Source organism: Elephantulus edwardii, unplaced genomic scaffold (assembly GCF_000299155.1).
Source record: "Elephantulus edwardii isolate Elephantulus edwardi_28Jun2011 unplaced genomic scaffold, EleEdw1.0 scaffold00054, whole genome shotgun sequence".
Classification (NCBI taxonomy): domain Eukaryota; kingdom Metazoa; phylum Chordata; class Mammalia; order Macroscelidea; family Macroscelididae; genus Elephantulus; species Elephantulus edwardii.
Window position 1 is genome coordinate 18,329,384 of NW_006399804.1, and position 12,161 is coordinate 18,341,544.

Genomic DNA, 12,161 nt, shown 5'->3' on the forward strand with positions numbered 1-12,161 from the left:
GAACAAATGAGGGGAAGGACTATCTGAAAGGAATGTATGATTAGGCACTATATGTATGGCAACAATGTAGAACAAGAAGGGCATTGCAAAGTGGAGTGGGGGGAGGGTGGAGAGAGAGGAAAGTGTGCGACAATGAATGAATGAAAATCCAACCTTTCTGTAAACCTTCATTAACAATCACAATTAAAAAAAAATCAATCAGCTGTAATAGACCAAAGGGGTAGCATTTGCTCATACTCAATAGTAAGAAGGCAGAAAGCACAGGAAGACTGGCAAGTACAAATAGGAAACCTCAGGTGGAAATGCAGAAAGAGCACAAAGCCACTGCAACGCAACCAGTGCTATGGAACAATCTATGTATTAATTGCTGACTGGGAAATTAACTTGCTCTGTAAGTTCTCAACTAAACTACAAAAAAAAGATATTAAAGAGGGGGAGAGAAAAAGACAAAAACTATTTGGAGTAGTTCTACTCTGTAACACAGGGGGTGGTTATGAGTCATAATCAAACTGACATTAACTGGATTGTTGTTGTTATTGGTTGTTGTAATTATTACTCTACCTCCTGTTTGTTAGAAAGTGTGCATTTGGGGAAATTGAGAGAGTAAAAATTGGCACTTTTTCTACATATGATAATGATGAAAACAAAAATGTTTTTCTGTGAAAACTTGCCCCAGGACTTCCTTGCAATTTCCTGCAGAAGTCCCAAACAGTTCTAGTGAAAATTCTGCACTGCAGGAGGATTGCTGTCCTGTGAAATGAGTCAAGATGTTTCTACTATGATTCCAAAAAAGGACAACTGGATTTTTTTTCTTCTAACAATGAAATACACAAGTAAATTCCTTTCTATAACCTTCCAAAGAAAAGATGCACCTAGAATGGTGCATCCTTAATAGGAAATGAGTTCTTAAATTTACAGCAATAAAAGTAGATTTATATCCATGTGACTATGAGTGTGGGCACTTGGACAGAATTTAAAAAGAAGAGATTCCAGGCAGATAGGAAGAGCCAGCCCCTCTGGTGACATTCATTTGGAGTCTCAGCCATAAAGACATCACTGCATTTTAAAAAGTTGAGACAGAAGTGCACAAAATGTTACAGGATGCCATCAGTATGATTACTTAGAAGAAAAATAGAAGAATCTTAATGAGGTGAAGAATGACCATGAGAGTCTTTTGTACCCTGAGAGGCTTATACCTTATCTCCTGGTAAACCACTTTAAACTATCATTAAACTCAAGTTACTCATTATTCTTTCTATAAAACACAAGTGTTCCAAAATTTCCAAATTTTTTCTCTTGTAACAAGTGGACATTGTTCTACGTGGCAGATACTTTCAAAAATTAAGTATGTTTAATCTGTCCCCTTGTAGATAAAGCTGAGGAAAAAATGGTTGAGAAAGTAATAACTTTTAGAAAAGAATTCATGCTGATGAAAGAATACTTTGCAAACATATGTCTGGAGATGGTTCTATTTCATATGGTTTTTATTGCCAAAGTAATGTAAAAACTCATTACTGTACATATCGCAATCCTGAACACATTATTTTCTAGCCTAAAATTTTTCTAAATGGAGATTTTGAACCTGTTTTCAGTGTATTTGTTAGAAAGAAAAATAGAAGTCACAGTTTCCAATTATTTTGCAGCAAATTTTTGTCAGGAAAAATGAGTATTTACTTAGCCTGGAAAATAACCTGTGTAATTGGATTGTTGTTATTATTAGCTGTTGTAATTATTACTCTATCTCCTATTTGTAGAAAGTGTGCATTTGGGGAAATTGAGAAAGTAAAAATTGGTACTTTTTCTACATATGATAATGATGAAAATGAAAATTGTTATTTGGGAGGTGTGATGGTCTAGTGGTGAGGAGATGCACTGTAGTCCCAAAGGCACACAGCTCAAATCCACCAGCTGCTTCACCAGAGAAGGATGGGCAATCACCTCCTGTGAGATTTACTGCCCCTAAAAACCTCTGAAAGCTGGAAGGTCAGCTGTAAGTTCCATAAAACAGCATCACTAATATAATTTAAATATTAATGCCAATTTAATAACAACACTTAAAACTAATACGGTTTTTCCCTTTTAGCTCTTCTTATCTTTGTATTTCCTCTATTATTCTGTATCCATAGATTATAAACTCTAAATTGGCATAATATTTTGGTATTTTTATTACTACATAGTCTGTCTATCTATGTTTCATTGACTATACAAAGGCATTTCACTGTGTGGATCATAACAAACTGTGGCTGACTCTGAGAAGAATGATTGTGCTTATGCGAAACCTATACTTGGACCAGAAGGCAGTCATCAGAACAGAGCAAGGAAACCCTGCATAGTTAAAAATTGGGAAGAATGTGCATCATGGATGGGTCTTATCTTCATATCTTTTTAATCGATACATGGAACAAATTATCCAGGAGGCTGGACTCTATGAGGAGAAATGTAGCATCAGAATTAGAGGTAGACTTATCAACAATCTGTGTTATGCAGATGACACAGCCCTGCTTGCTGAAACTGAGGAGGACCTGAAGTGCTTGCTGCAGAAGATCAAGGATTGCAGCCTTCACTATGGATTGAAGCTCAACGTCAAGAAAACAAAGATTCTCACCACTGGGCCGACTGGCAGCATCATGATCGATAATGAAGAAATCGAGATTGTTGATAGCTTCAGTTTGCTTGGCTTTACAATCAACACTCTTGGTACCAGAAGCCAGGAAATTAAAAGACAAATTGCACTGGGAAAGTCTGCTGTCAGAGACGTCTCCAAAGTACTGAAGAGCAATGATGTCAGTCTGGAGACTAAGATGTGCCTGATACAGACCATGGTCTTCACAATTACTTGCTATGCATCAGAGAGCTGGAAAATGACTAGGGATGATAGAAGAAGAGTTGATGTTGGAGAAGAGTATTGAATATACCATGGACTGCTAAGAAAATGAACAGGTTTGTCCTGGAGAGGGTGAAGCTAGGCTGCTCGTTGGAGGCAAGGATTCTTAATCTTCATCTGACACACTCTGGACATGTTGCAAGGCGGAACCAGTCCTCGGAGAGGGACATCATGCTTGGGAGGTTAGAGAGACAACACAGGAGAGGAAGACCCTCGATGCGATTGGGATGGGAGTGTCAGAGACAGTAAGATTGGCACAGGACAGAGTAGGGTTTAGGGCTGTTGTACATATGGTCGCCATGAGTCACTGGTAACTTGGAAGCACAAAACAACAACAACAGCATCACAATGCTAATCCAATATTTCACTAAACAAATTTTGAACTATTGTTTATTTCAACTATTTTTTCTTTAAAAATATTTACACATTTGTACTCAAGCATAGAAAAAGGCATGTGGTTCAAGTCCACCAGCTGCTCCATAAGAGAAGGAGGAGCAACCTCTTCCTGATAAACTGCCTCAGAAAATCTGCTGGAGGGTGAGCTATGGGTCAGTTCTGACTCTATGGTATGCAACAACAAAGCATAGTAGATCTGCCTCTGAGGATCAGCTTTGCATTAGTTCTGATGTGACAGTACACAACAGCAACAAACAACAGTAGATAATAAACATTTTTAAGTTACAAATATTGGAGGCACACACTCAAGCTTTGTATTTATAGTGCTGCCTGATGCATAAATATAGTTATTCAGGAAGAGGAAAGAAAATAAGTTCGTTTTGTTCTTCATAAAATATTTATCAGGGGGAAAATGTTCTCCATAATTTCATTTAACATACATTCCTACAGTGTGTGTTACTTTTCTTTTGCCCAACAAACAAAATTAGACATCTTAATTGTAGAAACTTTTTCAGTTGTTCAACAAAATGATCTTTCTGCTTTTGGCTAAAAGTCATATACCTAAAGCATGGCCCCAGATTCAGATTCAGCTGGGCTGAGGCTGACCTGAGAACCTCCATTTGAATGTGTACCGTGAATTTAAAGACGATCTTATTTGTTTTGAAGATGAGGAAAGTTAAGAAGATCTGGAGCATTAAAGTGACTTGGCCAATGGTACATGGATAGTTTATGAGATCAACCAGCTCTAGGACCTTCCCAGCTCCATCATCTCCCTCCCCAGCTCCATCATCCCTTTGGATGTACAGTGTTCCTGAAATGCAAATCTGCTGCCTATCCAGTGAGATGTCAGCAGATTGGAGGAAAGCAATGGAGGGGCTCCAATTTCAATGCTTCAGTTAGAAACCATTCTTCACTTGCCAAATACCCTTTGAATTTCCTAGTGAGACTAATGGCCACATTGCTGGGTAGAGCCAAAGACAAAAGGTTATTGTTGAGTTTTTCATTGTCACCGCGTTGCTAGGAGAGCCTTTATCATGGAATCTATCATGCAGCCCCTCATTTTACTTCTCCAGTGTAACCCTGTCCATATGCACCAGGACCCTGCCTGTCTGCATGGGCTCATGTGTAAGGGAGGGAGAAATGTTACACCACAAGGCAAACTCCAGGACTTGATGCAAGGAGTATAGAAGGCTGAAGTTTAGTCCTAACATCTCAGTAGGGACTCTTCCACTTTAATCAGCAAGCATTTATTAAAACATCATGAAATACTCTACATTTGCTCTTACCTGAACCTCTCCATTTGTCCTTGGCAAACAGCAGTGGAACAGGCTAGAACTGTGTACAGGCACGGGCAATGACCTGCCCCCCTTAAATTTGATTTGCTGGTCTTGGGAACTCTCCAAACATGCTGGTATGAAAATGGGATGTTGATCAAAACACCTTGTTAATCAGATCAGCAAATGCCAACAGAGAGCATGGCTGAGGTTGCGTAGGAGGAGAGCAGCGTGCCCGCTGCTAATGGTGCTGGCAGTGCACAAGAAGGCACGCGGAAATGAAGAGGACAGATCAACCTCTTCTCAACCCCACACTCCTCCTCCATTGTTTGGGAAATCTGCCCCTATGTGTAAAGTGTGCATGGATATACACCTACAGACAGTCTCATTTTACAAATAAGATCAGTTTCTAGGTGTGTCCTTCAGTCCAATGGTTAGAGAAGTCAGAACAAGTGTTGTTGTTGTTGTTGTTATGTGCTGTCAAGTTGCTTGTGACTCGTAGTGACCCTATGTGGGTCTGAGGTTCAACAGCTTTGAATCTTGCTCTATCTTGAGCCAACCTTCTGTGGGTCTCTGACACGCCTATCCACCATTACGCCAGCCACTGAGTCAATCCATCTCATCGAAGGTCTTCTTCTCTTGCACCGTCCCTCCACCCTTCCAAGCATGACATTCTTCTCCAAGGACTGGTCTCCTTGCAACATGCCCAATGTATGTCAGACGAAGCCTCAGTATCCTTGCCTCCAAGGAACAGCCTGCCTGGTCTCACCCTTTCCAAAACGAACCTATTTGTTCTCCTAGCAGTCCATGATATATTCAGTACTCTTCTCCAGCACCACAGCTCAAAGACATCCTTTGAGGCATCCTTCTCCTTCTATCATCCTTAGAACAAGTGTGTACAGTTCTTATTTAGCCAGACTTCAGTTCAAGAAGGGAGCTGTAGTGATGTAGACCTATGGAGGACTGAACTGCTAACTCAGAGGCCACAGCTCTCCGATGGTTTGAATCCAGCAGCTGCTCAGTGGGAGAAAGATGGGCGCTCTCCTCCCATGGGATTTGCAGCCTCAGGGTCAGTCCCGATTCCATGGCAACAGAGAGAGTTAGCACAAGTAAAAGCTCAAAGCCTTTCCGATGATTTAAAAGCTGCATGTGCAGCAAGTGAAGATAATTGTGATGAAGAATTTGTTTGAAAAATTGGAGGTGGTTCAGTTGCTTCCAAGTGATGGCAAATTTATGAGTTGTTTGTGGATTTTGGTAACCCAGGGATTGTTTCTGTTTTCAGGGGGTATGAAAACAGGGAAGAAGGGGAGATTTGACTAGGTGTTTAAATAGTTTTGAAATGTTAGAAAACTGAGAAGGCAGTGTAGTTTTAGCTTAGAAATTGTGTGTGTGTGTGTGTGTGTGTGTGTGTGTGTGTGTGGGTGTCTGTATAAATTTTAAATTTTCCTACATTTTTTAGGGAAACTTGTTTTCTAAAATCTCTGAAATCTGAGGGCGCTCATGGCTCCAGGACCCTCCATTTCTGAGGGAAAGCCACCATCTCCTGTGACCTCGGGCCAAGGGTTGGAGGACACCTTTCCATGTTCTCACACCAACTTCTGAATTCCAAACACAAGGTAAAATTCAAGGAGAGCACGAGCTTTGCAGAAGTGGATCTCTCCCTAGGGTGAAAAGCACAATGCAAGGAGCCACTGCAAGGATTGTGGAGGAGTTGGAAGCCTGGGAAAGCTTTGGATGTAGTGCACACAGACAGCTTTTCAGGACCTGCTATGGCCCAGCAATCAGGTTGTGACACATGTTCCAGTCCTGGCCTGCTGTCCTTGAGGAATTAATGATGTGTGCTCTGGATAATAGCCTGGTGTACGAATGTCTATGACAGAACCTGGAAATTCCTCCTTCACTGAAGGCTATGCTGTGTGCTCCATACTGGCTCAGTGTCTTCAGAGGCCCAGTGGTAGCTTGGTTAACAAAGGGCACCTTCTGTTGCCTGTCTCCTTTTCTCAGGCCTCTGCTAATGTTTCTTAGGATTATCATCCCAAGTAAACCCTTGCACTCAAACTTTTGTACTAACGTCTCCTCCTAAAAACCCCCAACAACACACTGCCATCAAATCAACTCTGACTCATTTAGAGTGACACAGGACAGAGTAGCTATGCCCCATGGGGTTTCCACTGTATACTCACAGTTTTCTCTCATAAAGTGTTTGCTGGGTTTGAAACTGTCAACCTTTTGGTTAACAGCTGGATGCTTTAACTACAGCACCACCAGTGCACCCTGCTTTTGTCTGTGTATAATCTTCCAGCCCTTCTGCCTGGAAAGATAGAAAACTGTTAGCAGTCATTACCTTTGGGAGCAAGGGTTGGAGATTATATCTTTCCAGGAAAAAAATATTATACAAACATATATGCACATAAACTCATGACTACAAGTCAGTTCCAATTCATAGTGAGCCTATTTATATAATAGACTAATTCTAAGCACTCTGCTTGACACTTTACTTGATGTTTTATCTTGTTTATACCAACATACGTTGTATTACTGTGCTTTGCAGATATATTTGTTTGTTTGTTTGCAAACAAAGTGAGAGTTTATGGCAACCCCTCCTTGAGCAAGTCTACTGGTGTCATTTTCCCCACAGTATGTGCTCACTCTGTGTCTCTGTGTCACATTTTGGTGATTTGCACAATATTTCAAAACTTTTTTTTTATATTGCCCAAATATAAACTGGAATAGTACATTGACAAAGAAGTATCAGAAATAAAAGTTGGAATTAGAAAAGGCCATAGCCCTAGGAACATCACAACCAATGTCAGATAGATCTTGGCTAAAAGCTAGAGTACCAGAGGAATGGCAATGCTTCATTGATTATTCAAAGGTATTTTACTGTGTTGGTCACCAAAAATTGTTGCTAACATTGAGAAGAATGGGAATCCCAGAATATCTGATTGAGCCCATGTGAAACCTATACTTGGGGCTAGGAAGCAGTCATTAGAACAGAGCAAGGAAAATATGGTTGGTTCAAAGTCATGAAAGAAGTGTGCCAAGGGTATGTCCTGTTTCTATGCCTTTTCAATCTATATGCAGAACAGTTCATTTGGGAGGCTGGATTTTATTGAAGAGGAATGTGGCATCAGGACTGGAGGAAGACTCAAAAACCTGCATTAAGCAGATGACATAACCCTATTTGCTAAAACTGAGGAGAACTCGAAGTATTTGTTGGTCAAGAAGGTCAAGGTCAAGGACTGCAGTCTTCAATATGGATTGAGGCTCAACTTCAAGAAAATAAAATTCTCACCACTGGGCCAATAGACAGCACTATATGGAGAAGATATTGAGATAGTTAAGAATTTTGTCTTGTTTGGTTCCACAATCAACACTCTTGGCACAAGAAGTCAGGAAATTAAAAGATAAATTACATTATGAAAATATGTTATCAAGGACTTCTCCAGAATGCTAAAGTACAATGATGTCACCCTAGAGACTAAGGTGCATCTGATCCAGGCCATGGTTTTTGCAGTTACTTACTATGCATCAGAGAGCAACACAATGAATAAGGATGGCATAAGAAAAATTAGTGCCTTTTAGCTGTGGTGCTGGAGAAGAGTATTAAACATACTATGGACTGCCAAGAGAACAAACAGATCTGTCCTGGAGGGGGTAGGCAAGAATTTTGAAGCTCCGTCTGACAAACTTTAGGCATGTGGTCAGGTGAGACCAGTCCTTGGAGAAGAACATCATGCTTGCAAGAGACAGTACAAGAGAGGAAGACCCTGGATGAGATGAATTGACATAGTAACTGGGATAATGGGGGTAGGAGTATCAGTGCTGGAGAGATTGGTTCAGGATAGGGTAGGGTTCAGAGCTCTTGTGCATAGGGTGGCTATGGGTTGCAGTCAACTCAAAGGCATGTAACAACCAACCCAGGGAACTCTTGCACCCTAGTGGAAAGAGTCGACAACTCAAAGGCAAATGATTTGACTCCACCAAGAGCTCTATGGGAGAAAGATAAGCATTTTCCTCCTGTGTGATTTAGAGTCTCTGAAAACCTGTTGGAGGCTCAGTTATAAGTCAATTCCAACTTGACAGCACATAACAGCAATTACTATAATTTCTATATGTACTGGGAAACCAAAACAATTCATCAATTCAATCTATTGTTGTTGTTGTTATGGTTTTGTTTTTAGTGCCATTGAGTCGAGTATGACCCAGAGCTATCTCATGAATAACAGATCTGAACCCTGTTCTATCTTGTGTCATCCTCACTCTTTCTGACACATTGGAGTACACTGCAGCAGTCACTATGCTCATGTGAAACCTATACATAGACTGTACTCATGTGAAACCTATACCTAGACCAGAAGGCTGTAATGTGAACAGAGCAAGGAAACACTACATCATTTACAATTTAATAAGGGAGTGTGTCAGGGTTGTATTCTCTCTATATACCTTTTCAATCTGAATGCTGAGAAAATCATTTGAGAAGCTGGACTTTATGAAAGAAGGAATCAGGATCAAAGACTAATCAATAAATTGCGTTATGCATATGACACAACCTTTCTTGCTGAAAGTGAGGAATACTTGAAGCACTTGTTGCAGAAGATCAAAGAATACAGCTTTCAATATACATTGCATCTCAATATCAAGAAAACAAAGATTCTTACCACTGGACAAATAGGCAACATCATGATATATGGAGAAAAGATTGAAACTGTCAATATTTTCATCTTACTTTGATCCATAATTAACACTTTTAGTACCAGCTGTCAGGAAATCAAGAGATATGTTACACTGGGAGAGTCTGCAATTGGGACTTCTCCAAATTATTGAAAAGTAATGATGTTCATTTGAAGACTAAGATGCAGCTGATTCAGGCCTTGGTCTTTCAGGTCATTTGCTGTGCATCTGAGAGCTAGACAATGAATAAGGATGACAGAAAAAGAATTGATGCCTTTGACTTGTGCTCTTAGAGAAGAGCACTGAACATCCCTCAGACTGCCAAAATAACAAACAAGTGTCTAGGAGAAATGTCTGAAGAGCAGCCAGAATGCTCTTTGAAAGCAAAGATCATGAGGCTTTGCCTCACATATTTCAGAAACGTTGTGAGGAGAGGCTGTTCCCTGTAGAGGGACATGATGCTCGGAAAGGTAGAGGATCAGTGAAGGATAGGAAGACCCTCGACCAGGTAGTGGTTTTATTGTGGTCCTCAGGAGCTAAGCCCACAATATCTTCTAGGCATGCTTGTGTTTGCACATGTAGTACAACCTCACTCTTCATTGCTGTAAGAGTCTTGCATTGTGTGGTTCCACTGTAAGTTTTTAAATAGTTCACTTATTTGAAAACATTTTCATTGTCTCGACTATTATTCAGGGAGCACTGATGGCTGAGTCATAAGAAATTGTGTTGCCAACACAGTGGTACATAGTTCAAAGCCCCAGTTGCACTGCAAGAGAAAGTTGGGAAATCTCCTCCTCTAAGTTTTACTGAATCTGAAAAATCTGCTGAGGGTCAGCTATGGATCAGTTATGACTTGATAGTACACAGCAACAACAATATTAATCAGTTAAAATCGTACTACAAAAAGTTTTTATTAAATATCTTAAACTCCTTAAAAGAAATAAACATTGCTGGGTCAAGTGTTATGTGCATTTTCATTTTTTCCTATAGTCCTTCTTTAATTAAGTTTTCCTGCTTTACATTTCTGCCAATAGTATGTGACTGCTTGTTTTCCCAGCACCAGAGTTTGGTTTTCTTGTTTAGGGTTATAAAGCAGTTTAATATTGTCTATCTGCTAGGTAAAAAGGGAGTTCTGGGAAGGTCATCCGAACCAAGTTGTGCTGCTAACAAAAAGTTCACACTTCTCAGCTGGAACTGACTGTACAACAGTAAGTTTGAATATGAATCAAGGAAAGGGAATATAATTTTATTATTCTTTGAGCATCTCTTCACAATATTTGTTGGTATATATAGTTCCTGTACCTTGGTAATTGAAAGATTGGCAGTTTGAATCCACCAGCTTCCCTGCTTGAGAAAGATGAACTGTCTGCTCCTATTAATATTTGCAGCCTTGGAAATCTGGTGGAGGGTTGCTGTGAGTTACAACCAACTTGAAGGTAGTGACTTTATGAATTCAGGTTCTTGTAAATAACCCTCCTAGCACAGTGGTTAACTGCTGGGCTGCTAAGGGAAGGATGGCAGTTCAAACATTTTCTGGCTGCAATAGAGAAAGGCTTGCCAATGAAAAAACATCTTCACTGCCTTTGAGGGATTCCAAGTCATAGTGATCCCCACCTCATTTGTTTCCCCTGGCTGTAAATCACAATGGGAGTAGTCTGTCTACCTTTAACCTGAAGAACTGCTGATAAACCAAACCAAGCAAAGGATACAGCCTTTGAGTTAACGATGCAACCCATTGTATACTACACCACCAGACTTTAGCAATGTGCTTATAATTACATGCTGTAGAGGCAAGTATGACTTACAGCGACTCTATGAACAGCCATCCTGAAACCTGCCTTATCCTGTGCCATCCTCACCATCTCTGAGACATTAGAGCCCATTGCTGAAGTCACAGCCACAGAACTTGCCACTGCCATGTGTATGGGTGGAAATATGCAAATAGGGCATGCTAGCCTATCCACAAGGGGACTGGCTATCTCATCAATCCACAAGGGGATTGGTTAATCTTGCCATTAAACTGAGCAATTCTAGCAGCAGAGATAGTCTGTTTTAAAACTAACAAAAGAGAAGTAAGCATGAAGCGAACTCCCTTCAGAATAAGACATTCTAGCAACAGCTACACTTATAGCAGCAGCAGTAGCAGCAGCTATAGTCTATGCAGAGAACCAGCGAATCAACGTGAAATGGAACTGTTACTCAATCTGCCATGGACAGAACTAAAGGTAAGCTAAGAGCCTTTGCCCAACTTTGTTGGGTAACTTGAGGGAAGCCTTAAGCTGTGAAGCTCAAGGCTGAGGTGCCTTAAAGCACATTTCAGAAGCTGTCCTAACTGTATTCTGCTATTAACCTGGATTATAGCCTTTTAATGTCCCCAATATGGTTGTTTGTAGTCTGTGAGCCATTGCATCAGATTTTGGACCCAGCAAAGAAGTAAGATTGATGCTGAGAGGGACAGCTGGTGGTGGATGGGGCCAGAAGGGAGGTGGAAGTGATACTCACCCCTTGGTATTGGTGTTCTTGGTGCTGCCAGCATTGGAGGGGAGGAGGATGTGAGTGTCTTCCAGGGGGCTTTTCTCAGTCTGGCAGATTCAGGTTTATGGAAACCCCAGTGTGGGTCCTGTTCTGCTGGATGAGATCTGCAGCCATCATGTTTGAAGGTCCTGCTGCTGTTATTGGGAGAAGGTTCTCCCTTTTGTTTTGGTTTTTTCTTTTCCTTTTTTTTTTTTCTGATTGAAATTTCTTAAGGTTTTGGGTTTTGGTTTTAATTGGATCAAAAGAAATCTTTTTGAGATAAAAAAAAAAAGATTGGTGCTGAGATGAGTAGAAAGAGGTGCTGGGATGTGGGAGAAATGTCTGACCTCATTGGAATTGGGTTTGTGCTATTGATACTATTGACAGGGACAGTTCCCCTTTGTTAAGCTGTTGAAATC